Source organism: Pleurodeles waltl, chromosome 2_1 (assembly GCF_031143425.1).
Source record: "Pleurodeles waltl isolate 20211129_DDA chromosome 2_1, aPleWal1.hap1.20221129, whole genome shotgun sequence".
NCBI classification, from domain to species: Eukaryota; Metazoa; Chordata; class Amphibia; order Caudata; family Salamandridae; genus Pleurodeles; species Pleurodeles waltl.
Window position 1 is genome coordinate 125,850,360 of NC_090438.1, and position 24,722 is coordinate 125,875,081.

At 45.9% G+C, this 24,722-nt stretch overlaps 1 protein-coding gene across 1 annotated transcript in view; it reads left to right on the plus strand.

The window, feature by feature from the left end:
- The window catches only part of GUCY2F (guanylate cyclase 2F, retinal), a 428,460-nt gene that overhangs the window by 226,359 nt on the left and 177,379 nt on the right, over positions 1-24,722 (plus strand). The gene's annotated exons all lie outside the window — the stretch shown is intronic.

The window sequence follows — 24,722 nt, forward strand, 5'->3', positions numbered from 1 at the left end:
AACAGTATTTGGGGTTCAGGGAGGAACTCAAATCCATCAATACCACCCTGGGCACCATTGTAGGGGTGCTGAAGGAACTCGTGAACACCAGGAGGGACACTGTAGCACAACAAGGGGCCCCTGACACTAGCCTGGACGATGAACTGCCCACCACCTCCGCCGGCGCTAGTGGACAGGAGGCACCGCCACAGGACCATGACACCAGCACCCCACCCCCTGCAGATGGAGAACCACCCCGCAAGCGGTCCCTGAGATCCAGGACAAAGACAGAGAACAATGACAAGACCCACGCCAAGAAATGAGACCACCCTGATTGTCATCCTTCTGTCCCACTTTGTCACCCTGTCCATCCTTAAACTGCCCCAACTCCACTTCCTATGCCCCTTTGGACAATGTACCTGTGAGTCTAATAGACTAGACTCTGCCATGGACATTACTCCACCATCACCCCTGACCATTTTACAACACCCTCCACTATTTAGCACTCAAATAAACACCCTTAAATCACAAAACAATCTGGAGTCAGTCTGTGCTTTCACCAATGTGTATTTGCAATAACTGAGGGAAATAGCAATGTCCATTGTATTGTCAACATACCTATGTCACACAGCTCTAGTCCATGAGGAAACATAGCAGTGGTAACACAGTGGGACCCACATCTGTGAAATCGAAAGGGAAAGTGACAAATCAGGGTCCATACATTGGGTGAAAGTGACAGACAGATGAGAGATAGAACAAGTGTACCAGATGTAGGAGGCAGTGAGGTCTTCTTACCTGTGTCTCACTGGAAGTATTGATGGATCACAGTGTTTCTGTTGTCTATGTCCTCTTCTTCTGCCTCCTCTTCTTCACTGTCCACAGGCTCCACAGCTGCCACAACACCTCCTTCAGGACCATCCTCCTGCAGAAAAGGCACTTGTCGTCTCAAAGCCAAGTTGTGCAGCATACAGCAGGCCATGATGATCTGGCACACCTTCTTTGGTGAGTAGTAGAGGGAACCATCTGTCATATGGAGGCACCTGAACCTGGCCTACAGGAGGCCGAACGTCCTCTCTATAACCCTCCTAGTTCGCCCATGTGCCTCATTGTAGCGTTCCTCTGCCCTTGTACTGGAATTCCTCACTGGGGTCAGTAGCCATGACAGGTTGGGGTAGCCAGAGTCACCCGCAAATGTCGAGGGACAACTGTTAGACACACACCAACCCTTAGGGACAACCCCAGACAACTATTCACACTGTATAGGGTCCATGTCCTCACCTAATAGCCACACACAGTGCCTCTGGAGTTGCCCCATCACATAAGGGATACTGCTATTCCTCAGAATGTAAGCGTCATGCACTGAGCCAGGAAACTTGGCATTCACATGGGAGATGTACTGGTCGGCCAAACACACCATCTGCACATTCATAGAATGGTAACTCTTCCGGTTTCTGTACACCTGTTCACTCCTGCGAGGGGGACCAAGGCCACATGTGTCCCATCAATGGCACCTATGATGTTGGGGATATGTCCCAGAGCATAGAAGTCACCTTTCACTGTAGACAAATCCTCGTGGTAGGTGGTTGAAGACCGGGGCGCAATCCTGCATTGTTTAACATTGGACCCTATGGGTCCCAGGAGCCAATGGCTATGTACGCCGGCGGTGACGGTACGCACCGCCATGGACGTGACCGGCATTTTCTGTCTGTTCACTCACTTGATACCTGATCTTCGACAGCAGAGGACCTACGCTGCAAGTGCTGCTGTGACCTCAGTCTGGAAGCAACAATGGCTACAGTGTCTGGGGAAGGGCCCCTGCCTTCACATCTGAGGAGATGGACAAACTAGTGGATGGGGTCCTCTACGGTCCTCCGGACAAACAGGTGAGTACACTGTGAGCATGCTGTATGGGCAATGCCTGTTTGGAGTGGTGTGGATGGGAGATGGGGGGGTGGAATGAGGCGTGCATGAAATGACGGTGAGTGTATGTGCGTCAGGGCAAGGGTGGAAACGTGGGCCAATGACTGTGACAGTCCGGACAGTTATATTTTCTCCTTTTCCCCTGTACTATTCCTGTAGGTCAGCGCCCACCAGAAGAAGGATATTTGGGGGCCATGGCCAAGGAAGTCCGGACCCTGGGTGTCAACCACAGACAGAGCACCCACTGCCGTAAAAGATGGGAGGATATTCGCCGCTGGAGCAAGAAGACGGCAGAGGCCCAGCTGGGAATGGCCTCCCAACGTGGGAGGGGTGCCCGTCGCACCATGACCCCCCTGATGTTCCGGATCCTGGCAGTAGTGTATCCGGAGTTGGAATGGCGCTTGAGGGCATCACAGCAGCCACAAGGGGGTGAGTACACTCTCATTCAGCTGATTCAGCGCGCATGGAAGGTGTCTGGGTGAGGGAGGTGGGCAGTGGATTACCCTAGGCCAGGGAGTGATCTGCAGGCAAGGTCCCTTCGTGAGGCAGGCTATGTGGCATCCCACCCCACCAGTGTTAAGAGCCATCTACCCCTAGTCAGGCTCCTGTGACTTCCATGCATGCAGCAATCGGGCATAGTCTTTGTACCCCATGTCCCTGTGATTAATTAGGGAACTCTAAGTGCATGGCATAGTGCAGAGGGCTGCTGTGTCTGTACTGTCCGGTAACGGTAGCAGTATTGCATGTACTGAACATGTCTTTCTACTTTCTTTCCCCCCCTTTTTGTGGCCTACCTGTTCTTGTGTGCATTAACATCATCAGGCGGAGGAGCAGTGCCACTGGAGCAGGAGGGAGCTGCATCCCACATGGCCCTGGAGGGCGAGACTACGGACTCCAAGTTCACCAGTGGGACGGAGAGCGAGGGGAGCTCCGCGGCGGGGACAGGAGCTGAGACCAGCAACACCGACCAGTGACGGGAGCTCCCTTGCGGTGGCGGGCCCCTCTGTGCCCACTGCATCTACAGGTACAGCTGCCACCCCCCCTACCAGTACCGCCCTTCCAGCAGCACCTCAGTGTGTGTCCCGTGGCCGCTCACCCAGGAGGGTGGGCATCTCCTTCGCCCCAGGCACCTCAGCCCCTGCCCCTGTCAGCCCTGCTGCCCTCAGTGAGGAGGCCATTGACCTCCTCAGATCCCTCACTGTTGGGCAGTCTACCATTCTGAATGCCATCCAGGGTGTAGAGAGGCAGTTGCAAGAGGCAAATGCATACCTGGAGGGCATTCATTCTGGTCAGGCAGCCCAACAGCGAGCTTTTCAGACTCTGGCCTCAACACTGATGGCAGCCATTGTCCCTGTGTCCAGCCTCCCCTCTCCAACTTCCTCCACCCAGACCCAATCCCCAGTACCTCTGCCTATCCCAACACACCATCAGACCAGCATGCACACATCTCAACACACAAGGGTAGCTCCGATGGCAGCCATTGTCCCTGTGTCCAGCCTCACCCCTCCAACTTCCTCCACCCATACCCAATCCCCAGTACCTCTGCCAATCCCAAGCACACCATCAGACCAGCATGCACACACCTCAACACACAAGGGTAGCTCTAGCAAACATAAGCCTCACACATCCCACAGGCACTTACATAAGCATCATACCCATGCAGACATACCAACAGCCACTGCCTCCACTGTGTCCCCCTCCTCCACGTCTCCCTCCTCCCTCCCTGTCACATCTCCACTCACACCTGCATGCACCACATCTTCAGCCACTACGTCCACCACCAGCTCGCCCATCACCACACACCGCTCACGTGCACTCACTACCCCCACTACCATTCACACATCCCCTGTGTCCTCTCCCAGTGTGTCACCTCCCAAACTACACAAACGCAGTCACACACCCACCCAACAGCCATCCACCTCACGACAGCCTCCAGCCAATGCACCTTCACCCAAAGTCAGCAAATAAACACCTCCTACAACCACTACCTCTTCCTCCACTCCCAAACCCCCTCCATCTACCCATCCCAATGTGTCTAAAAAACTTTTCCTGTCAAATCTTGACCTCTTCCCTACACCTCCCCCACACCTTCCGTCCCCTAGGGCCCGCCTTTCCAGGTCCCAACCCAGCACCTCAGCCACCACATCACCGGGAACAGTGGTGCCAGCAGTAACTGGCTTCTGGAGTGCGCCAAGCAGCAGGGCAGCCAGTGTGCCAAGGAGCCAGCCCAGGGATATTCCCCTACCTCAAAAACTAAAGAAGTTGGCCACAGCCCGAAGGGAGAAGGCCAAAACACCTGCCCACAAGGGCTCTCCCAGGACTACAGTTGTAAGTGGGAAGACAGCTGCGCCACCATCCAAGGTGGGGAAGGGCCAGAGGAAGAAAGGGAAGTCGCCGCCAACCTGCACGGCGGACAAGACCGCCACCTGCACCGCCACATGCACCGCCGCCACGGGCACTGCTGTCCAGGACACCGCCGCCAGCAGCGCGCTCACTGAGCCACCCACCAGCACCGCTGCCCAGGACACCACCGCCAGCAGCACGCTCACTGAGCCACCCACCAGCACCGCTGCCCAGGACACCGCCGCGAGCAGCACGCTCACTGAGCCACCCACCAGCACCGCTGCCCAATGAGTGCCGCAAGCACTGCCGCTACTGAGGCCGCCGCTAGTACCGCCAGCGGCCACGCCACATCCTGTGCCAGTGGCACCACCGCAGACATGGCTGTCATCTCCAGTGGTCAGTCGTACGTGGCTGGTGGTAAGTTCCAGGGGCCTGGACAGCTTTCATGTTGGTCCACCATCAGTGGAGTATCACATCCACTACCTCAGTCCTTGGCAGGATGAAGAACTCTGGGCACAAAGCCCCCTCCAGAACCAGTGGAGAAAGGCATCCACTACCTCAGTCCTTGGCGTGAAGAAGCACTCTGGGCACAAAGCCCCCTCCAGAACCAGTGGAGTATCACATCCACTACCTCAGTCCTTGGCAGGATGAAGCACTCTGGGCACAAAGCGCCCTCCAGAACCAGTGGAGAAAGGCATCCACTACCTCTGTCCTTGGCAAGATGAAGCACTCTGGGCGCAAAGCTCCCTCCAGAACCACTGGAGACTGTTATCCACTTGAGAGACTGTGGCATAGCACTCCACTGGATAAAGCAGTGGGCAAACCACCCACTGGAGAGAGTTGAGAGACTGTGGCTTTGCACTCCCCAGGATAAAGCAGTGGGCAACCCACCCACTGGAGAGACTTGAGAGACTGTGGCTTTGCACTCCCCAGGATAAAGCAGTAGGCAAACCACCCACTGGAGAGACTAGAGAGACTGTGGCTTTGTGCTCCCCAGGATAAAGCAGTGGGCAAACCACCCACTGTAGAGACTTGAGAGACTGTGGCTTTGCACTCCCCAGGATAAAGCAGTGGGCAACCCACCCACTGGAGAGACTTGAGAGACTGTGGCTTTGCACTCCGCAGGATAAAGCAGTGGGCAACCCACCCACTGGAGAGACTTGAGCGACTGTGGCTTTGCAATCCCCAGGATACATCAATGGGCATGGAGCCCCCTCGTGGTGCTGGCGTTGTGCACTCATCCGGCTGAGGTGCCCCCCCTTCCCTTCCCCCTGAGGTGCCTGTTTTCTTTTGATCTGATGCCCCTGCAGTGTTCTCTCCGTTTGGATTGGGTATTGAGCGTGGGCCTCGCCCATGCATTTTGGGCCTAGTGGTCCACGGACTATGTAGGTGCAGTACATGGACTTGAAATCTTGGTGTACATATTTGTTAATAGTGTATATATATTTTTGACTTATTGATTTTTCCTGATTACAACCGTTCAAATCATTTCCTTTTGTCCTTGCGTTCTTCCAGGGAGGGTAGGGGGCTGTGAGTGTAATGTTGCTGCATGTATTTGTGTGTATGTTGTTGTGTGTGAGGGTGGGTGTGGGGGTGTTGCGTGTGTGTGTCACTCTCTTTTCCCTGCCCCCTCCCCTGTGTCATAGGTGCAGTATTCACCGTGGTGGTCGCCGCTGTAGGTCATGCTCCTGGTAGAGGAGCAGGAATAGAATGGCAGGTAGAATTTGGAGTTCCGGCTCCATGGCGTCCTGGTTCCGCGTGGGGTGTGTAGAGGTGAGCGTTTTCCCTTCCAAGTCCTGTTTCCGCTGTGTTTTTGTTCGCGTTGAATCCGCCCCGGAAAAGGTGGCGGATTGGCCTCTCATAATGGTGTGGGCAGTACATTGTCTTCCGCCTGTCTGTTGGCGGTGACCGCCATGCTTTTTGTTTGTACCACCGTGGTGGTCGGAGTGTTAAAGTGGCTGTCTATGTTGGTGGTTTCCGCCATGGTCGTGATTCCTTTTTTTTTTCCGCTGGCCTGTTGGCGGTCTTACCGCCGCTTTACCACCGACCGCCAGGGTTCTAATGAGGGCCTATGCCGCTGTGCAATTTGACCTAGATATATTTTATTCGGCTTCTCATTGTTATTATTACTATAACCAGTTTTACGGTCTTGTTTATTTTCCTCTATCTAACTGTTTTTGCTTAGCCCAGCACTGTGTTCTCAAACAAGGCATTCTTGATCACTTTGTGCTACAGTCAAGGCTACAGTTTGGTACATTGCCGGTGAACGTGGTAGAAGGTTAGTCTCCAACATTCATAGAAAATACACATCCGTACGTAGGGACATTTTCTTAGAACATTAGCTGTGTTATTATAAAAACCCTTCCTAGTCCCATTACACGTTAAGAGGGAGATTCCAGCCAGGGATCCACGACTGTATGCTGGTTGCTGAATGCTTCACTACAGATGCTAACGCAGACTACAGGCCTTTGCTCAGGTATGAGGTTTGATGTCCTCCCGGGGGAACCTGAAAGGCAGAATTAGAGCTTAACATGCTGTGCTCAGATTGTGACTTAGATAGGAAATAGTCCATAGATTCTAGTGACAATATGATAGCGTTATTCTTATGCTTCACTCTCCTCGTCACCATTTTAATATTGTCATGTTGTGTAGTCCTGGTTATTGCAGCTCACGCTTTGCTATCTAAAATGCAGTCATTTTATTAAACCAGTCTTTAAAACTCATACTGCTTCTTATTCTCATTTATATATGAGACCGAATTGTGAATGAGAGAACCGGATGCAACCTGAGTGACCACGACTTCCCTGAGAAGTATAATATGTCATGCGCTCGGCTGCCCAATCATCTCTATCTCTTGGTGGAGATGAGGCACTGCTAGTTAGCCGAAGCAAAACCCGGATTTAGAGCGACAGGTGTCACCCGCAGTGGGTCAGACTCAGTCTCCCTCACCGTGGGCGGTCTTGCTGCTCCAAATTCAGTAGTCTCATTAGAATAATGAGAGCCTATGCGACACTAGTATATGGGCTATTAGTACCTTTTTTGGGATTTGGAAGGGAGACGGGGACCACAGCTTGAACAGACTCAAGGAAGACAACCAACTATAATATTGACTTCAGTGAAAGGCAGGGGAGAAAAATCTAACGTTCCGTCTATCGGAGAGGGTAATTATAGAGTCAACAACCCTCTCCGCTTTACGGTGTTTTCTCTCTCATCTTTATTTTTTTCCCGTTTAAAAAAAAGTATATTCTCCCTTCCCCCTCCCCCGTTTGGATCACCATATCACCTGGTATAGCCACATAAATAAGTGAAAAGAAATATTCACTGAGGGTGCGTTTATGGTTCACTGTCCCCTCACCAAACCCTCCCTCTATATTCAGAATAAGAAACCAAAATCCCAGACTTACCTCCTTGTTTTACTTTGTGTTCTTTTCCCATGTCCTGGAATGAAACCTGAGCCTGACCGCGGAATTCCTAAAAGAAAGACAAGAAAAGAAACTGTCAAAGACAAAGGACTACTTATGAAAGAGTAAAAGACCAATCAAAGCAGAAAGAAGAAAATAAAAGCAACACAGTTGGGAAAAGACAGTGGTTGTAATCTATGAAAAGATAGGAGAAAACGGGAACAAAGGAATAAAGGAAATCTTTCTTTTATATATTGTTTGGGTTAACTATTGTAGAAAGACACAGGGCCTTATTCTCACAAGACATAACCATTTCCATCTTGGTGTCAGAAGTGGGATTTTGTTCCTAAGATACAAATAAAAGAACAATGGAAGCGAAACCCTCTCTGGAGGGTATGATTAATCAGCTGGCGGAAGGACAGCCTCATTTACAAATAGTGTGGGAGGAACAAATAAGGGAAGCCAGGCATGATAGAGAGACACTACAAAATGCACTTAAAAGTCAGAATACCATTATAGCTTACAACCAGTTAGTTCATGAAACGGCCATTCAGAAATTGACGGATACTATAGCGACTACGAGGGTTCATCCAAATGTACCTAGTTCGGTTTTACAAAAAGTTCAAGATGATGAAGATTCCAATGCCTTCTTTACAAACTTTGAAAGAGTAGCTGCTTCGGCCAACTGGCCACAAGACAGATGGGGTCAGTACATAGCCCCTCTGTTGACAGGAACCTTGCAAGCTGCATACCAGGCTGTAAATCCAGACAGGACCACCCCTTATGAAGACATAAACAAGGCTATCTTAGAACGATATGGAGTATTACTGTATCAAGTTTAGAAAAACGAAATGGATGCCAATGGAGAACCCAAGGGCATTATATTATAGAATACAAGATGTAGGATTAAAGTGGCTGAGTCCTATTAGTACCAATTGAGAAGAGGTGATACAGGTTATATTGTTAGAGCAGTTCCTTGAGGCCCTACCTAGTCAAACTCATAACTGGATCAAACAACATCCCAATGTAACAATAACAACTGCCATTGATTTAGCTTGTCCTTTTCATAGAGCCCCCGATTTTACATTAAATCCCTACAAAGGACAACCCATAATTGGGAAATGAGCCAATATCAACATGAGACCGCAAATCAATAAAAGTCCAGAGGAAAGTACCCCCTCCCGATTCCCGGAAAAAGAACCAAACCAAACTCCCCAATGTTATCATTGCGTTAAATGGGGCCCTATAGCACACAATTGTCCCCATAAACTACTAAAACCAGAATATATGGAAATAGGAATAACGATGGGAAGAGTGTTTTGTACCAACCGTACAACAACCCAATACTCTATGGAGGTGTTAGTAAATAAGAAACCAACTTGTATACTGGTCGACCCAGGATGTAGTCAGTCTGTCATAAAAGTGAAAGCGTTAGGAAAGGAAATAGAACCCGACGCAGAAACCGTATCCATTTGTTGTATTCATGGGGATATGAAGTGTTATCCCTTAGCAGTAATTTCTATAAATTGGAGAGGTTGGGAAGAATCCATACAAGTAGGAGTGATCCCTCACTTGGTTGAATAAATGATCCTAGGTACTGATTATTGTGCTTTCTCCAAACTTCTAGGTCACATCAACAAAGAACAGACAGAAGATAAATGGATGAAAGAGGCTCCTTTTTCACAGAGTGGCCTAAACCTGGGAAAGACAGGTGGGTCCTTACCTTCTTGTCCAAAACGGATTACTGTATCGGATAACCCAGCAAGGCACAGAACAAAAGACTCAATTAGTGGTACCTATGCCCTATCGCATGCAAGTACTATGTTTAGCCCATGGCCAGGTGCGGGGGGTGTCATTATGGTCGGGGGAAGACAGAAGAATATCTTCTCCGGCGGTTTTATTGGCCAGGTGTTTTCTCTGATGTCAGGAGATTTTGTGCACAATGCCCTAGTTGTCAGCTTGTTAATCCCAGTAACATACGAAAAGCACCTCTTTGCCCACTACCTATTATTGATATTCCTTTCACCAGAGTGGGAATGGATTTAGTGGGACCACTAACACCTTCCTCCCAAGGATATATGTATGTCTTAGTTCTAGTGGATTATGCTTCTCGTAACCCTGAAGCTATTCCTTTAACAATCATGACCACAAAAAGCGCAGCTCACGCTATGGTAGAGTTTTTCTGCTGGGTAGGATTTCCTAAAGAGATATTAACAGACCAGGAGACTCCTTTTATGTCTCGACTCATGTCACAAATATGTCAGATCATTGGGGTAAAACAGATTTGTACCTCCGTCTACCATCCACAAACTGACGGTTTAGTTGAGAGGTATATCCGTATTATCAAGACCCTCTTGAAGAAAACAATTTCGGACCAAGGGTGAGACTGGGATCAGAAGTTACCCCTGGTTTTGTTTGCCATATGAACGCACAAACAAGTCTCCACAGGACATAGCCCATTTGAGCTAGTGTTTGGCAGACAACCGAGAACCCTTTTGGACATGGCCATAGAAAAATGGGAAGAGAAAGAATCGGAGAGTAAGGATGTCTTAGAATACACCCAACAGTTAAAAGATAATATCCAAACTATATGGGAAGACGTTCGGCTACATCTTGAAGAAGCACAAGAAAAGCAAAAAAAATATTACAATGTGGGCACAAGACTTAGAGAATTGACTTCTGGTGAAAAGGTCCTGATACTCTTACCTAGTTCCGAAAATAAATTACTAGCCAAATGGCAAGGACCATATGAAATCTTAGAAAAAGTAAGCCTTGTTACTTACCGTGTGTTGTTATCCAGCGCCCCTCAGAAGTCACAGATTTATCACATTAATATACTAAAGAAGTGGGTAGAAGGAGATAGACCAAATGCATCTATAGATTCTGTCTTAATGGTAAACCAAATAAAACCCTTATATATAACGTTATGTCCCGACCGACGAATACTTCTGTGTTGTTACCTGACATAAATCCCGACTTATCTCAGGAGATAAGGAATCAGCTTACAAGGGTTGTACAGAAACATGGTCGGCTGTTTTCCACAAGACCAGGAAAAACTCCCGAAGGATTCTAGTAGAACAAGAAGTGCAGAGTATGTTAAAAACAGGTATCATAGAGCCTTCCAACAGTCCTTGGTGTTCTCCCATTGTATTAGTTCCAAAACCAAATGGGACAATTCGCTTTTGTGTTGACTTTAGACAATTAAATGCCATTTCATATTTTGATAGTTACGCTATACCCAGAGTAGATGAGTTGATAGAACGTTTAGGGAAAGCCCGTTATTTGTCTACCTTAGTCCTCACAAAAGGGTATTGGCAAATCCCTTAAATCCACAAGCAAAGGAAAAAACAGCCTTTTCCACCCCTTCAGGTCTTTACCATTTTACGATACTGCCTTTCGGATTACATGGTGCTCCAGCAACCTTCCAAAGACTAATGGACAGATTACTAAAACCTCATACAGAATACGTCGCTGCATACTTAGATGATATTGTTATCCACAGTGAAACCTGGGAACAACACTTGGTTAATTTGTCCAAAATATTCCATACCCTTCTTGAAGCGGGACTAACAGCCAATCTGGAGAAATGTAAATTAGCAAGAGAATCAATATCGTATCTCGGTTATAATATTGAGAAAGGCCATATTCAACCCCAAATCAACAAAGTCGAAGCCATCAGAAACTTACCGATACCAAGATCAAAAAAGAGGCGCAATCCTTTTCAGGGTTAATCAGCTATTACCGTTGTTTTAGCCCCAATTACTTCACCTTGGTGGCCCCTTTGACCAATCTTTTAAAGAAAGGACAGTCAAATAAGATTAGTGAATTGTATGTTACGCAGAGAGAGAGTTCTGGGAAACTATAAACATTTCTGACTTGTAAACCTGTCCTCCATTGTCCAGACTTCCAGAAACCTTTTATATTACAAACTAATGCTTCGAAGGTCGGATTAGGAGCTGTACTGTCCCAAAAGGATGAGGGGGGACTAGTGCATCCCATCGTATTTATCAGTTGAAAGCTATTACAAAGAGAATGTCACTAACCTACCATTGAAAAAGAATGCCTAACCATTAAATGGGCCATTGAATGTCTACATTATTACTTGTTGGGACATCCATTTACCCTAGTTACTGTCTATGCTCCTTTGACCTGGCTAGCCCACCATAAGAAAGAAGGACACAAATGCAAGGGTACTTAGTTGGTTTATGGCTTTGCAACCTTTTGTGTTCCAGGTACACCATTCTCCTGGTTCCCTCATGGTACCCGCGGATTACCTATCCAGACATCCCATTCTGCAAGGGCCTTACCAGCCCTGTTCCGGGGCGAGGGGGAGGGCGAGTGTAAAAGGGTTATCGGAACCCTGTGCACTCCTGTGAGAAAACAGGGCTGATTGCAGAGGCCCCCTAACGTTTTGCCCCCATTTTCCACTTTTGGCTGGTGTGGTGCTAACCAGTCCCAGGGCCTGTGCTCTGTGTAAAATCAATATGCAAATTAAGGCTAATTATAATTGGCTAAGTCAACCTACCTATAAGTCCCTAGTATATGGTAGGGCATGTAGGTGTAGGGACCACAGCATAGGTAGTGCACCCTTAGGTGAAATGCTGAGGTGCCCAGTGTCATTTTAAAGGCAGACCTGCCTTGCTGGCTGCTTTTAAATGAAAGTTATATGCAAATTCGACTTTGGAATTAAAAGTAGTTCCAAAGTCTTAAACTACCTTATTTCTACATATAAGTCACCCCTAAGGTGTGCCATATGTGCTCCTAGGGCTGGGTGCCATGTAATTATAAGCAGGGACCTTATAAAAATAGTTTTATAAGCCCTGGTGAGGTAAAAACAGCCAAATTTGTTTTCCCCTCATTGTAGTGAATGGCCTTCATAGGCTAGAATGGGGAGACTTTATTTTAATTTTAAAAGTCCCCTTAAGTGACAGATACTAAGAGTTTGGTATCAAATTAATTGTTATAATAAATCCCACAACTTACAGTTGTGGGATTTAATATAACATGTTCAGGTAAAGAGTTTTAAACTTTACCTGAAAAGTTGCCAATTTCAGCCCTGCTTTGTTTTTGCTGCTGTGCTCTGATTGGTCAGCCTCTGGCAGCCTGGCCAGGCTGCCTTGATGAGGTGTGAAGTGGCCTGGCTTCACACAAAGGGATGTGCCTGTGGGAGGGAATCTTCCCTCAGCAGATGGTGAGGCAGGAAGGGGGAGGGCTGCCAAACTGGTCTTCAAAGGCAGAGGAGGACATTTGGAGCAACCCAGCAACACCCCCACATCCTGCAACCCCAGACAACTAGGTGTCCCCTTGATTAGATTAGGAGAGGGCAGGAGAGGGGTGTGTTTATGATTCTTAGCCACACCAGTGGGTGGGCTCAGCCAGATGTAACCTCCAAAAATAATTTTCAGCCATGATGGATTTTTGAAGAATGTTGTCTCCTGGGATTGATTTTTGCTACACTTCCCAGGAAGTGGTCGTCACAGGGGGAAGGACCCTGCGCCTGATTGGAGAATCAGGACTCCCCTGCTTTTCACCCAGGAGCAAGGATAAAACTGGCAGACCTGCATCCACACCTCAGTTCCCTACCACATCCCTACCAGGAAGAAATACAGAAGAAGAAGGACTGAGAAAGAGAAAGAGTAATACCTTGAGAAACAACCAGGTGTGAGTACATCAGATTTTGGAAGAACCTAATTTACATTTTTTTTTAAAAAGATTTTATAATTTGCAGACCAGGCCTTTTCGGGAATGGGTAGAGCGCTGGACTCTAATGCACTGACTCGATTGCTGATCGATGCATGCAAAACAACATCTGCTTTTCAGTCTACTGTGTATATGTACACTGTGAGCACCAAGCAGAGTATCAGAGGGCTCAGCTGCACTGTCTGTCCGGCTAAGAACCACTGGACAGGGCAGTGCAGATTGCGCACATGAAAACAACAGCTGATTTACAGGCAAGCCATGCACAAAGGCTCAGTTGCACATGTGCAGTACAGCTACGCATCGCAACCCAGAGAAAACAGCCAGGCGCTTAGACACAGAACACTGTTTCAGTCTCAGAAAATGTGTCAAGTACACTCGGAGCAGGAGCAGCAGCATGACTTTTAGGTGGCAGGCAGGCCCCACAGCCACTTAACTTACCTGGAGTGTGAAGGGGGCATCTACTTCCTCCCCCTATGACTAGGAGCCCAGGGATCCCTAGGCGCACAGCACTAGCCTAAATCATTGTTTTACATTAAAACTTGGCTGAGTGACTGACTCTGAGGGACCCTCATGGCCAGAGAACCCTCCCTGCAGGCGCTTGTGTTACATCTCTGTGGGCAGGATGGGAAGGAGGAGCTGACACTTACACCTGAATGGGCTGTGTCCCGTCCCCACACAAAGGGCTGCATACCACCATCTAGTCAATCTAGAGCCAGGGCAGGGACTCTGTGCACTTCAAATGCCTCTCTTTGCAGTCTCCTCCATTTCAAAGGCACCACTGGTTATAAGAACTAGACGTCTGACCCTACCAACCAACTCAGTATACTTCTGGACCTGTGACTACTCTGTCAGGAAGAAGGACTGCTGTGATGCTGAAAGGACTGTCACTCTGGTGGATTACTGCTTTGCTGGACTCTTGCCTTGCTGAGCTGCCCTGCTGCCTGCTGTTATGCCTGGGTGAAAAGGACTGGACCTGTATCACTTGAACCCAGAGCTTTCCGAAGTCTCAGGGACATCAAAGACTTCAGCTCATCCTGCTACAGCTCCTGGACTTTGTTTGCTGCAAGTCTTGCCTTGCCAAGTAGTGTCAAACCAGTCCTGGGACCTTGGAAATGGGTATAAAGTGCTGCTTCAATCAGAAACCCATGCATCCTCATCAGAACCGGTGCATCTTCATCTTTAAGTGGGTCAGAACCTCCTCGCAATTGCAGAGAGTGAACCTGATGTATCACCGTTAGAACCAGTGCATCGCCTTCGAAAGCGACGCATTGCCTACTGCAGGAGCAGAAACTTCGCATTGCATTCAAAACTAGTTTGTCACACTCAGAACCAACGCATCACCACAGTTGCATGGAGAAGATAAACTCATCTCATCCACTGCGTAGCTTGACACCAATGCATCGCTTTTGCTGCACTTCGTATCTTCGTCAATAACTACACATCCTGGATCAAGGCACTTTGTTTCAAAGGGCTCAACTGAGTCCTTGTATCTGGTCAGTGCTCCACCACATTTGGCCTGGACATTTGACTTTGCCTTGGTACAGCGTGCCAGATATCCCATTTAAGCCCTTATTGCGTCTAAGCGCTGTTTAACATTTATTCTTTGAAAATTCATATCTCAACTTCTACTTGACGGACTTTTGTCGTTTATCCTCCATTTTCCTAAACTAGTGTGGAGTCTTTTTTGTGGCGTTTTCACTGTGTTACTGTTTGAATTGTTGCACAAATACTTTACACATTGCCTCTTAAGTTAAGCCTGACTGCTCTGTGCAAGCTACCTGAGGACGAGCACAGTATAGTTATTTTGTGTTGTGACTTACCTTGACTAGGATTGTAATTCCTGCTTGGACCAGAAACCCAATTTCTAATAGAGTCTATCAGCAGCAGAAGGATGAAGTAACTAGCCGTCTTTAAGGAATTTATTAATGACATCATCTTGGAGGTCTGCAGGCATATGATACAAAGAGGTGTAAAAAGATAAAAAAAACATTTAATATCTCTTCTGTAGTAAGAAACAAAGTACCATCATGTTTCTTAAAAGTTGGTATTTGAGTTTTGTCTTTTTAAATACGTAATTTGTTGGCTTAGAGGTGGCCAGATTTATTTGAGTTGAAATGGAAGTTTGATTTTTCTATAGATCTAAGTAACCCTGCCCTTTTACTTAACAAATTATTGCACTCATACCTTACCTTCTGAAGTTGTGATTTGTATTTATTATCCCATAAAGATGTAACAAGCCTTTCAAAATCAGTTATCTGTTTCTCTAGTGTAGATAAGTGAGCTATAATGGATATAGAGGCGCCTCGGATATATGGTTTGAATGAATCCCAATGGATAATTTTGGAATTGTCTGCAAGATTGTTATTTAGAAAATAGTAATTTATGGCAGAAATCAATTTCCTGGAATTAACTGGGTTGACAGCTATGTCAGAGTTTATTCTCCATCTATGTTTAGTACGCCAGGGCTCTATTAAGGTCAAAGAAAAGGAGATTAAAGCATGGTCAGAGATTGTCATAGGTTCTGTGGTAGGAGCAGTAATGATGTGGCATAAGTGGTGAGAGGTAATCAATCCTAAAGAAAGTGATGTACACATTAGAAAATGAGGTAGATTATTTATCCATAAGATGTGCTAGTCTCCAAAAAACAATCAGTTTAGTGGTAGAAAAAAATGATTTCATTAGGTGGAAAGATTTGATTTATTGCCCTGGAATTTGAAAGTAGAGGAAAGGTCCGATAAAGGGTCACAAATAAGATTAAAATCTCTCCCTATGACAAGAGGAACATTATCCAATTTTACTATTTCAGTAGTAAGGTTTTTCCTAAAACAAGGGTCATCTAATGTGGAAGCGTTGATGTTAAGATTTAGAATGTGCTTTTCCACTTTAACCTATGTATAGACATCAAAATCATGATGATGAGTTATTGATTGTCTGTAAGATGTATGTGAAGAGAGAATAGCCACTCCATTTTTGTGTTCCTTGGCCGCAGATATCTCCTATCCATCCCCTAAACATGGAATGTAAAGTGTTATCAATAATATGGGTTTCCTGCAAGAAGCAAATATCACCATTACATTTTTGTAAATATTCTAAAATTTTACATATTTTGACTGGATGCTATAAACCTTTAACATTAAGAAAACCAAGAGTCAGTTTTTGCTGGCGAGCCATTGGGAGTTAAAGAGAGAAGGAAAGTAGCCAATGTAAAACAAGCCAAACATGACAAACTACACAAATGGAGGTCACAGATCAAGACCTCATATCAACTGGAAAACTAGAGACAGAGGTATGAAGCAAAACTGAGCACACTGCATGTACCTTCTATTTTAACAATATGACGGATAATCCTGAGGGGGAATAACATTTAGCCAGCATAACCTGAAGGTAGTGATTCCATAAAAATAGGATCATGTTGATTTAAGAATTGTATCAAATCTGAGGGGGAGGAGAAAGACTTAGAGACATCATTTTTCCAAATATACATTATAGAAGTGTCAAAAAGGCCATATTTTTATCCTGCTTCTCTCAGTCTTGGAGTTTTCACTGTCTCCTTTGCAAACTATTGATGAACTTATACTTTATTGCCCTCAATAAGAAGATTTGAACATTCTTGTGCCACCTTTTTTATAAAAAGAAGATGATGATGTTATAAAACTTTAAAGATAATTTGCCTGAGTTTGGTTTCATGATGTTTTTGATGAGTAGAAATACGTGAGCTTTGTCAATTTCAAATCGTTGTGGAAAGTTAAGGTTAAGCAGCTTAGGTAATGTAGACTCCAAGAAGCGACATCAGCTTTAGCCTTCAATATTTTCTGGAACATTAAAGATTTGTAAATTGCATTGGCAGTTTCTACATTCCAAAGCCAGTAGTGCTGTTTGCAGGGGATTAATCTGATGCCCAAGCGGGGTCATAGCTGAAATGACTTTAGTATTATCACAGATTTTGATTTCATTGTCTGTTACCTTTATAGAAAGGGAGGCAATGTGTCATTGAATGTGTTTAATGTCCAATCAGGTAGAATCCTTATTCATATGGATAGCCTGAATTTCTTCAAAAATCTTATTTAATGGGGTTTCCTGTGAATCAACAACCTTGGATTTAATGAGTGGTTGTGAGGCAGCTTGATTTCATTTGTTTGGGTAGGATGACATTGATTTGGTTTCCATTCTCAGTGTAATAAAAACAACCAGTTGAATATATATTGTGCCAGAACGAAATAAAACAATAATTAGAATATTGTTCAGATATGTGCCAAAAACAGATCTATTACAGTAGTATTCCGAGAAAATAAAAAAATAAAATCAGCATTAGTTGTGGTGACTACAGTTCATAAATAGGACAGCTGCAACAGTACCTGCCAGGAATGAATAGCCCCTTTTATATGGTGAACGGACAAGAGTCTCCAAGCAGTAATACTTTTCCAAAACTCCCTTTAAGAGGGAGGTGCAGAAGCTGAGGGAAGGGAGGTGGCCACAGCTGAAAAGCCTGCCTCCTCATCTCTCCCCTCATGAAAACAGGTTCTATTGAAGTAGAGGTGAAGAGAAATGGCAGAGGAGCCTTCCCTGCTTCTTGTTCACCAGAAAGCAATAGAAACCTCATCACAGAGTCCTCCTGTACTTAGGAAGCCATTCATTGCCCACTAAGTAATTTGGCTTGGCGTCCTCTTTTTGGTGGAAAAAGCTTGTTGTTGTGCAGGTACGCCACAATGGTTAAAGTGCAGCAGCCATCTTGCGTTGCACGCTACTGTCTCCCCACTCAATACATTGTTGAAGTTGAATCATTGCTGTTGTTACACTAACAGTTGCTAAACTGGGATCTGGAGCACCGTGGTATTTTTCGCTCTTTACAATATCACACACAAATGGCACTAAGAAGAATACACATTTTTAACAAAAAGCATTCATTGCAACAGGGTGAACCTATTTCTCAGCACATCAAAGAGTAACCACACAGAAAATCATAGAAAACAGCAAATAGGCACGCTTTGAACAACAAGAATGAAATTATATTTATAACATAGTTAAAATGTCTCCTACACTAGAAGAGCATAGAAAGTAGAACTTTCAATCTAGACTTTCTTAGAGAGAAGGAACACACTGCAAATCTTGTAGATAGCCAAAATGATGCATATCAAAGAGGCGTGATAGCAGGGGTCCCTGCAGCATCCTTTCTCCTGGACTCAGGTTGTTATCTGCATTGGGAGCAATGTAGCATCTTTGTGGTGTGCTGGCATCAGTCAAGACCGTCTCCTGCATCTTGTGTGATAATCTGGACGAAGGACCTCTGCTGACAAGTAGTTAAGGGGCAGTCCTTATATATTAAATTTTATCGGACAATGGAATTTCAGACCTAAGTGTAGGAATGTCTGACATAGATAATGTCCTTATATATTAAATCTTATCCGAGATTGGAATTTCTGACACAAGTTTAGGAATATCTGACATAAATTATGTGGCTCAAGTAATAAACTCCAGAATATGAAAGGTGTGTAATCTTTACGTTAATGTAAAATAATACAGTCAGATAACTGTCATGAGAGATTGGCATTATAATAGCATAGGATGCACAGGTGATGATGTCTTGACATAAACCTCTAGACATGTCTGTGCATGTAGCTAACAAGAATGTGTAAAATGAGATGTCTGTGGCCATAAAAGGAAAAGCAATTTTAACAGGTGTCACAACTGACTAGTGCCTCGATTATGGTTGACCCGGAAAAGGGGTTAGACATACTATAGCATTAGATTAATTCCGACACAGAAGGGATCACTATTTATCAGGTGCAAGAAATACCACCCATTACACTTACTGACATGTGAGTGGAGCAAAAGACCGTTATTGGATATTTTCTTCCCTGTACATTTCGGCAGAATGTGTAGTACATATAACACAACTTGTAATTGTGATATGTGTAGTAACAAGATGCCATCCATAATGTGAAAGCAAGATCATGGGAACCTTGAGATAACAATACAACACATAAAGCAGTTGACTAGCCATAGAGTTCTGAATGTATTTAACACATCAGAGAAGTGCTACCAAGCATTCCATGTGTATTAAGTAAAAGATACAGCATTATAACTTTTGGTGAGATTAATTGCTGTATAATTGAATTGTGTATCATACATTTTGGAGTTTGTCTCCTGTATTGTAAAAAATAGCTGTGTACTAGCAGATGAGGTGTTAAAATTAAACAGAATGGGTGTTAATGTGCTACAAGGTGTAACTCATTTTTCTGCTAAGACATTGAGAGGGTGCCCGATGGAAAATACACTTTGAACAACTTCTTGTTATACACAGTATAATTACAACAATAGTGAGAGGTAGTAGCAAGTAACATGATGCAGTGTGGCAGCCAAATCCCAATAATCACTTGAACCCCAATATTTAAGATACCCCCATGTTTATCTAGACAATTTGACTCTGAGGGTTCCTGTCGATCTAGCGGTTAGAAACTACACTCAACATCAAATAACACATAAATTTAGCACAGTAAAAACAGGATAATATTTTGAACTATTAATAACTGAGTTCTAGATAAAAAATATGATAAAGCATATTCATTACAGAATTGTTAATAGAAAAGATACAGAAGAATGAGTAAATCTGCCATGAAGGCTCAGGCACAGAAATACAGAATCACAAAACACTGCAAAACCTAGGTAAATTCTAAGAGTCATACTCATAAAGAGTGCTGACTCCATGAACGGACAAAATTTCGTGAGGAGACAAAGGAAAGTCACCCACGAACCTTCAAAACCAGGTGTTTTTCTACACAATTCATGCATAACAATTACTAAAATCTGCAAATTCAGCATTATATGGTCATGGTTAGGTTGCACTGGCACATCAGAAGCAACTACACAATTATCAAGGTTTTTAGCACTAACCCATTTCTTAAATTAAGAGTAATCTTCTGCCTGCTTCCTCAGCCACTGCACTCCAGAGATGTACAACACAATATCAAACGTTTCTTGAACATAGAATCATAGTCCTTATCACGCCTGCATTGGAACTTCCAGCAAAAGTTCTTGAAAGCTATCCTTTAGGGACACGATGAAAGCTTCATTTACAATAAATGCTTTTTTAATACAGTTGTCCATCTTTGATGTCATATCACTTTGTGCTCCATGGAAACGAGTAGAGAGATGACTTTCAGCGGGTCACTAATTGGGAGGAGGAATGAGCAGAAGAAAAATGAGCAGAACACCAGAAACTGCACCTGTTTTAAATTATATGGTGTATCATATGAAAATGTGGCCTAACTACTTTACATCATCAATTATACTTATAAGCAAAAAGAATAAGTTACTTACCTTCGGTAACGCTTTTTCTGGTGGATACATTAACTACCTGTGGATTCCTCACCTAAAGAATTCTCCCCTCGCGCCAGCTTCGATGTAAATTTTCTTCTAGCTCTGCACGTCGACGATGGCGTCACAATTGCCCGACTCCACGCGACGCCGTATGACGTCATCCAGGCAATAGGAAGCCCTCGTCGACGTGCAGACGTCAGTTATCACCATTTTGTACGTGCCTTAGAGGCGAACAGGTGAACATTGACCTCGTTGAGAACATAATCACATCAAATGAAGTGAAAACGCAACATTTATTACAATAAAAATAAAAAAAAACTAACAGCAATAACTGATCCATATGAAACCGTGAGGAATCCACAGGTAGTTAATGTATCCACCAGAAAAAGCGTTACCGAAGGTAAGTAACTTATTCTTCTGATGGATACACCTACCTGTGGATTCCTCACCTAAAGAATAGAGTCCCAAAGCAGTACTACCTCAGGAGGCGGGTGCCTGAATAGGTCAAACCAAGAAATCCTGCAGCACCGAGCAAGCAAAATGGCCATCCCTCCTAACCTCAGAATCCAAACAATAATGTTTGACAAAAGTATGGAGGGATGCCCAAGTTGCCGCCTTGCAGATGTCAACCACAGGAACACCCCTAGCTAAAGCCGAAGAAGCAGCCTTAGCTCTGGTGGAATGAGCACGAAGCCCCACAGGTGGTTCTTTCCTCGCTAAGGAATAACAAAGCTTGATACAGAGAATGACCCATCTGGATAGCGTTCTCTTGTGGGCTGCTCTGCCTTTCCTCTTCCCCACGTATCCAACGAAGAGCTGATCATCTTGCCTGACCTCCCTTGGCCTGTCGACAAAGAAGCTCAATGCTCTTCGTGGATCCAGTCGGGGGAGCCTCTCTTCCTCCTTGGATGGATGAGGCAGAGGGTAAAAGGAAGAGAGAGTAATAGACTGCCCCAAGTGAAAGGGTGTAAGAACCTTCGGGAGGAAAGCCGCCTTGGTCCTTAACACCACTTTGTCTCTAAAGAAGGAAAGGTATGGAGACTCTACACTAAGAGCCTGAAGTTCACTCACTCTTCTGGCCGATGTTATGGCTACCAGAAATACAGTCTTAAAGACCAGCAAACGCAAAGCACAAGAATGCATTGGTTCAAATGGCGATCCCATTAGAAATGTTAATACCAAGTTAAGATCCCACTGTGGCATAACAAACGGTGTGGGCAGAAACCTATTAGTGAGACCCTTAACAAACCTCAAAACAAGTGGAGATTTAAACAAAGAAGGTTGATCTGGGAGGCACAGAAAAGCCGACAGTGCTGATAAATATCCCTTAACTGTGGCAACTGCACAACCCTTCTTTGCCAAGGAAAGAGCAAATAATAATATATCAGACAAGTGAGCCTTTAAGGGATCAATTCGGTTCTCTCCACACCAACGTTCAAATTTAGCCCACCTACTTGCATAGATCGATTTGGTGGAGTGTCGCCTGGCCGATAAAATAACATCCACCACTTCTGGTGGGAGAGAAAAAGCACTCAGATTGCCCCGTTCAATCTCCAGGCATGAAGGTGCAGACTCTGGAGGTGGGGGTGTAGAATCTGCCCCTGCGACTGCGAGAGGAGGTACACCCTGTAAGGGAGACGGAGCGGAGGGCACAAAGAGAGAGTTGGAGGAGGTCTGTGTACCACACCCTTCTTGGCCAATCCGGGGCTATCAAGATGACCTGGGCCCGGTCTTGGCGGATCTTACTCAGAACTCGAGGAATCAGGGGTATGGGACGAAACGCGTAAAGCAACTGACCCTTCCAGGACATCTGAAACATGTCCCCCAAAGCTCCTTGCATGGATACTGGAGGCTGCAAAATAACGGGCACTGTGCGTTCTCCTGAGTAGCAAACAGATCTATCTGCGGACACCCCCACATCTGGAAGATGTAAAGAACCAGATCTAGATGAAGACGCCACTCTTGGTCGACCGAGCTGCGTCGACTGAGAACATCCGCACGTACCTTCAGAACCCCGGCCAAATGATTTGCTTCCAAGCAAATCTTGTGGTCCTGAAGCCAGGACCAGAGTCGAAGAGCTTCTCTGCAAAGAAGGTACAACCCCACTCCTCCCTGCTTGTTTATATACCACATCGCGGTAGTGTTGTCCGTCAGGACCTGGACTGACTGACCGCAAATGGAAGGGAGAAAGGCCTTGAGAGCCAGACGTACTGAACGCAATTCCAACAGATTGATGTGAAACCTCTGTTCCACTGGAGACCAAAGGCCTTTGACCTCCAGGTCCCCCAGATGAGCTTCCCTCCCTAGAGTGGAAGCATCCGTTACAACTGTGGCCACTGGCGGAGGCAGCGAGAACGGCCTTCCTTGCGACAGGTTGCCGATGGCAGCCCACCACTGAAGATCCACTGCAGTGTCTCTGGAGATCGTGATCGAATCCTCGAGATCCCCTTTGTGCTGAAACCACTACCTGCGGATGCACCACTGAAGAGCCCTCATGTGCCAGCGTGCATGAGTGACCAGCAGTATGCAAGAAGCAAACAGACCGAGCAGACGAAGGACCTTGAGGACTGGAACTACAGCTCCATTTCGAAACATTGGAATCAACGCCTGAATGTCCTGAACCCGCTGGGGCGGAGGAAAGGCCTGATTCAATGTTGTGTCCAGTACTGCCCCTATGAACAGGAGGCGTTGCGAGGGCTCCATATGAGATTTGGGCACATTGATCGAAAAACCTAGGTCAAACAACAACTGAGTTGTCGACTGCAGGTGACGCCGCACGAGCCCTGGAGTCTTGGCTTTGATCAACCAATCGTCCAGATAGGGAAACACCGCTATCCCTCTTCTTCTGAGCTCTGCCGCAACCACCGCCATCACCTTTGTGAGGACTCGAGGTGCTGAAGTAAGACCAAACGGGAGGACCGCAAACTGATAATGCTGCGACCCCACCACAAACTGGAGATACTTCCTGTGCCATTTGAAGATCGGAATATGGAAGTACGCATCCTGCAAATCGACAGACACCTTCCAATCTCCTTCGTTCAACGCCAAAAGAACCTGTGAAAGGGTCAGCATTTTGAACTTTTCCTGCCTGAGGAACCAATTCAAAATCCTCAAGTCCAGAATTGGTCTCAACCGACCATCTTTTTTGGGGATCGGGAAGTATCTTGAATAACAGCCCTGACCCCTCTCCTGCTCCGGAACCAACTCCACTGCGCCTTTTGACAAAAGGGATAACACCTCCTGTTGCAGTAACAGAAGATGATCTTCCGAACAGAAGGATAGGCGGGGAGGGAAGGGAGGAGGGAACTCTCGAAAGGGAAGAGTGTACCCCTTCTTCACAATGTCGATGACCCAAGAGTCTGATGTTATAAACTCCCACATTGGAAGGAATTGGGCAAGTCTACCCCCTACCGGAGACACGTAAACAGGGAGTGGTGGAGGACTAAGGCTGCTTTCCCTGCTGCACCCCTTCTGAGGAAGAGGAAGAGGCAGAGTGCTGCTGGGTGGCTCCTCTTGTACGTACTCTGCCCCTGCCTCTGAAGGATCTGTAAGGCAGGGAGCCTGCAGATTGTTGTGGTGCCTGGAACCTGCCACGAAAGGAGGAGCCATGTCCAAAACCCCTAAACTTCCTATATGATCTAAAGGTAGAGGAAGTGGCTGCCTGAAGTCCCAACGACCTCGCTGTGGCTCTGCTCTCTTTGAAACGTTCAAGAGCAGAATCTGCTTTTGTCCCAAAGAGTTTTTCCCCGTCAAAAGACAGGTCCAGAAGAATAGCTTGTACATCCGAGGAGAAGCCTGATGAACGCGGCCAAGCCTGACGCCTCGACACTATGGATGTACCCATAGCCCTTGCCACGGAGTCTGAGGTGTCCAACCCAGACTGAATCACCTGGGTCGCCGCCGCCTGAGCGTCCGTTAACAGATGCAACACCTCTTGTGGCAAGTTAGGGTGACCTCTCGCCTCCTCCATAAGGGCATGAATGTAACGCCCCAAAATGCAAGTTGCATTGGTCGACTTCAAGGCCATACTGCATGAAGAAAAGGCCTTCTTTGCTGCGTGGT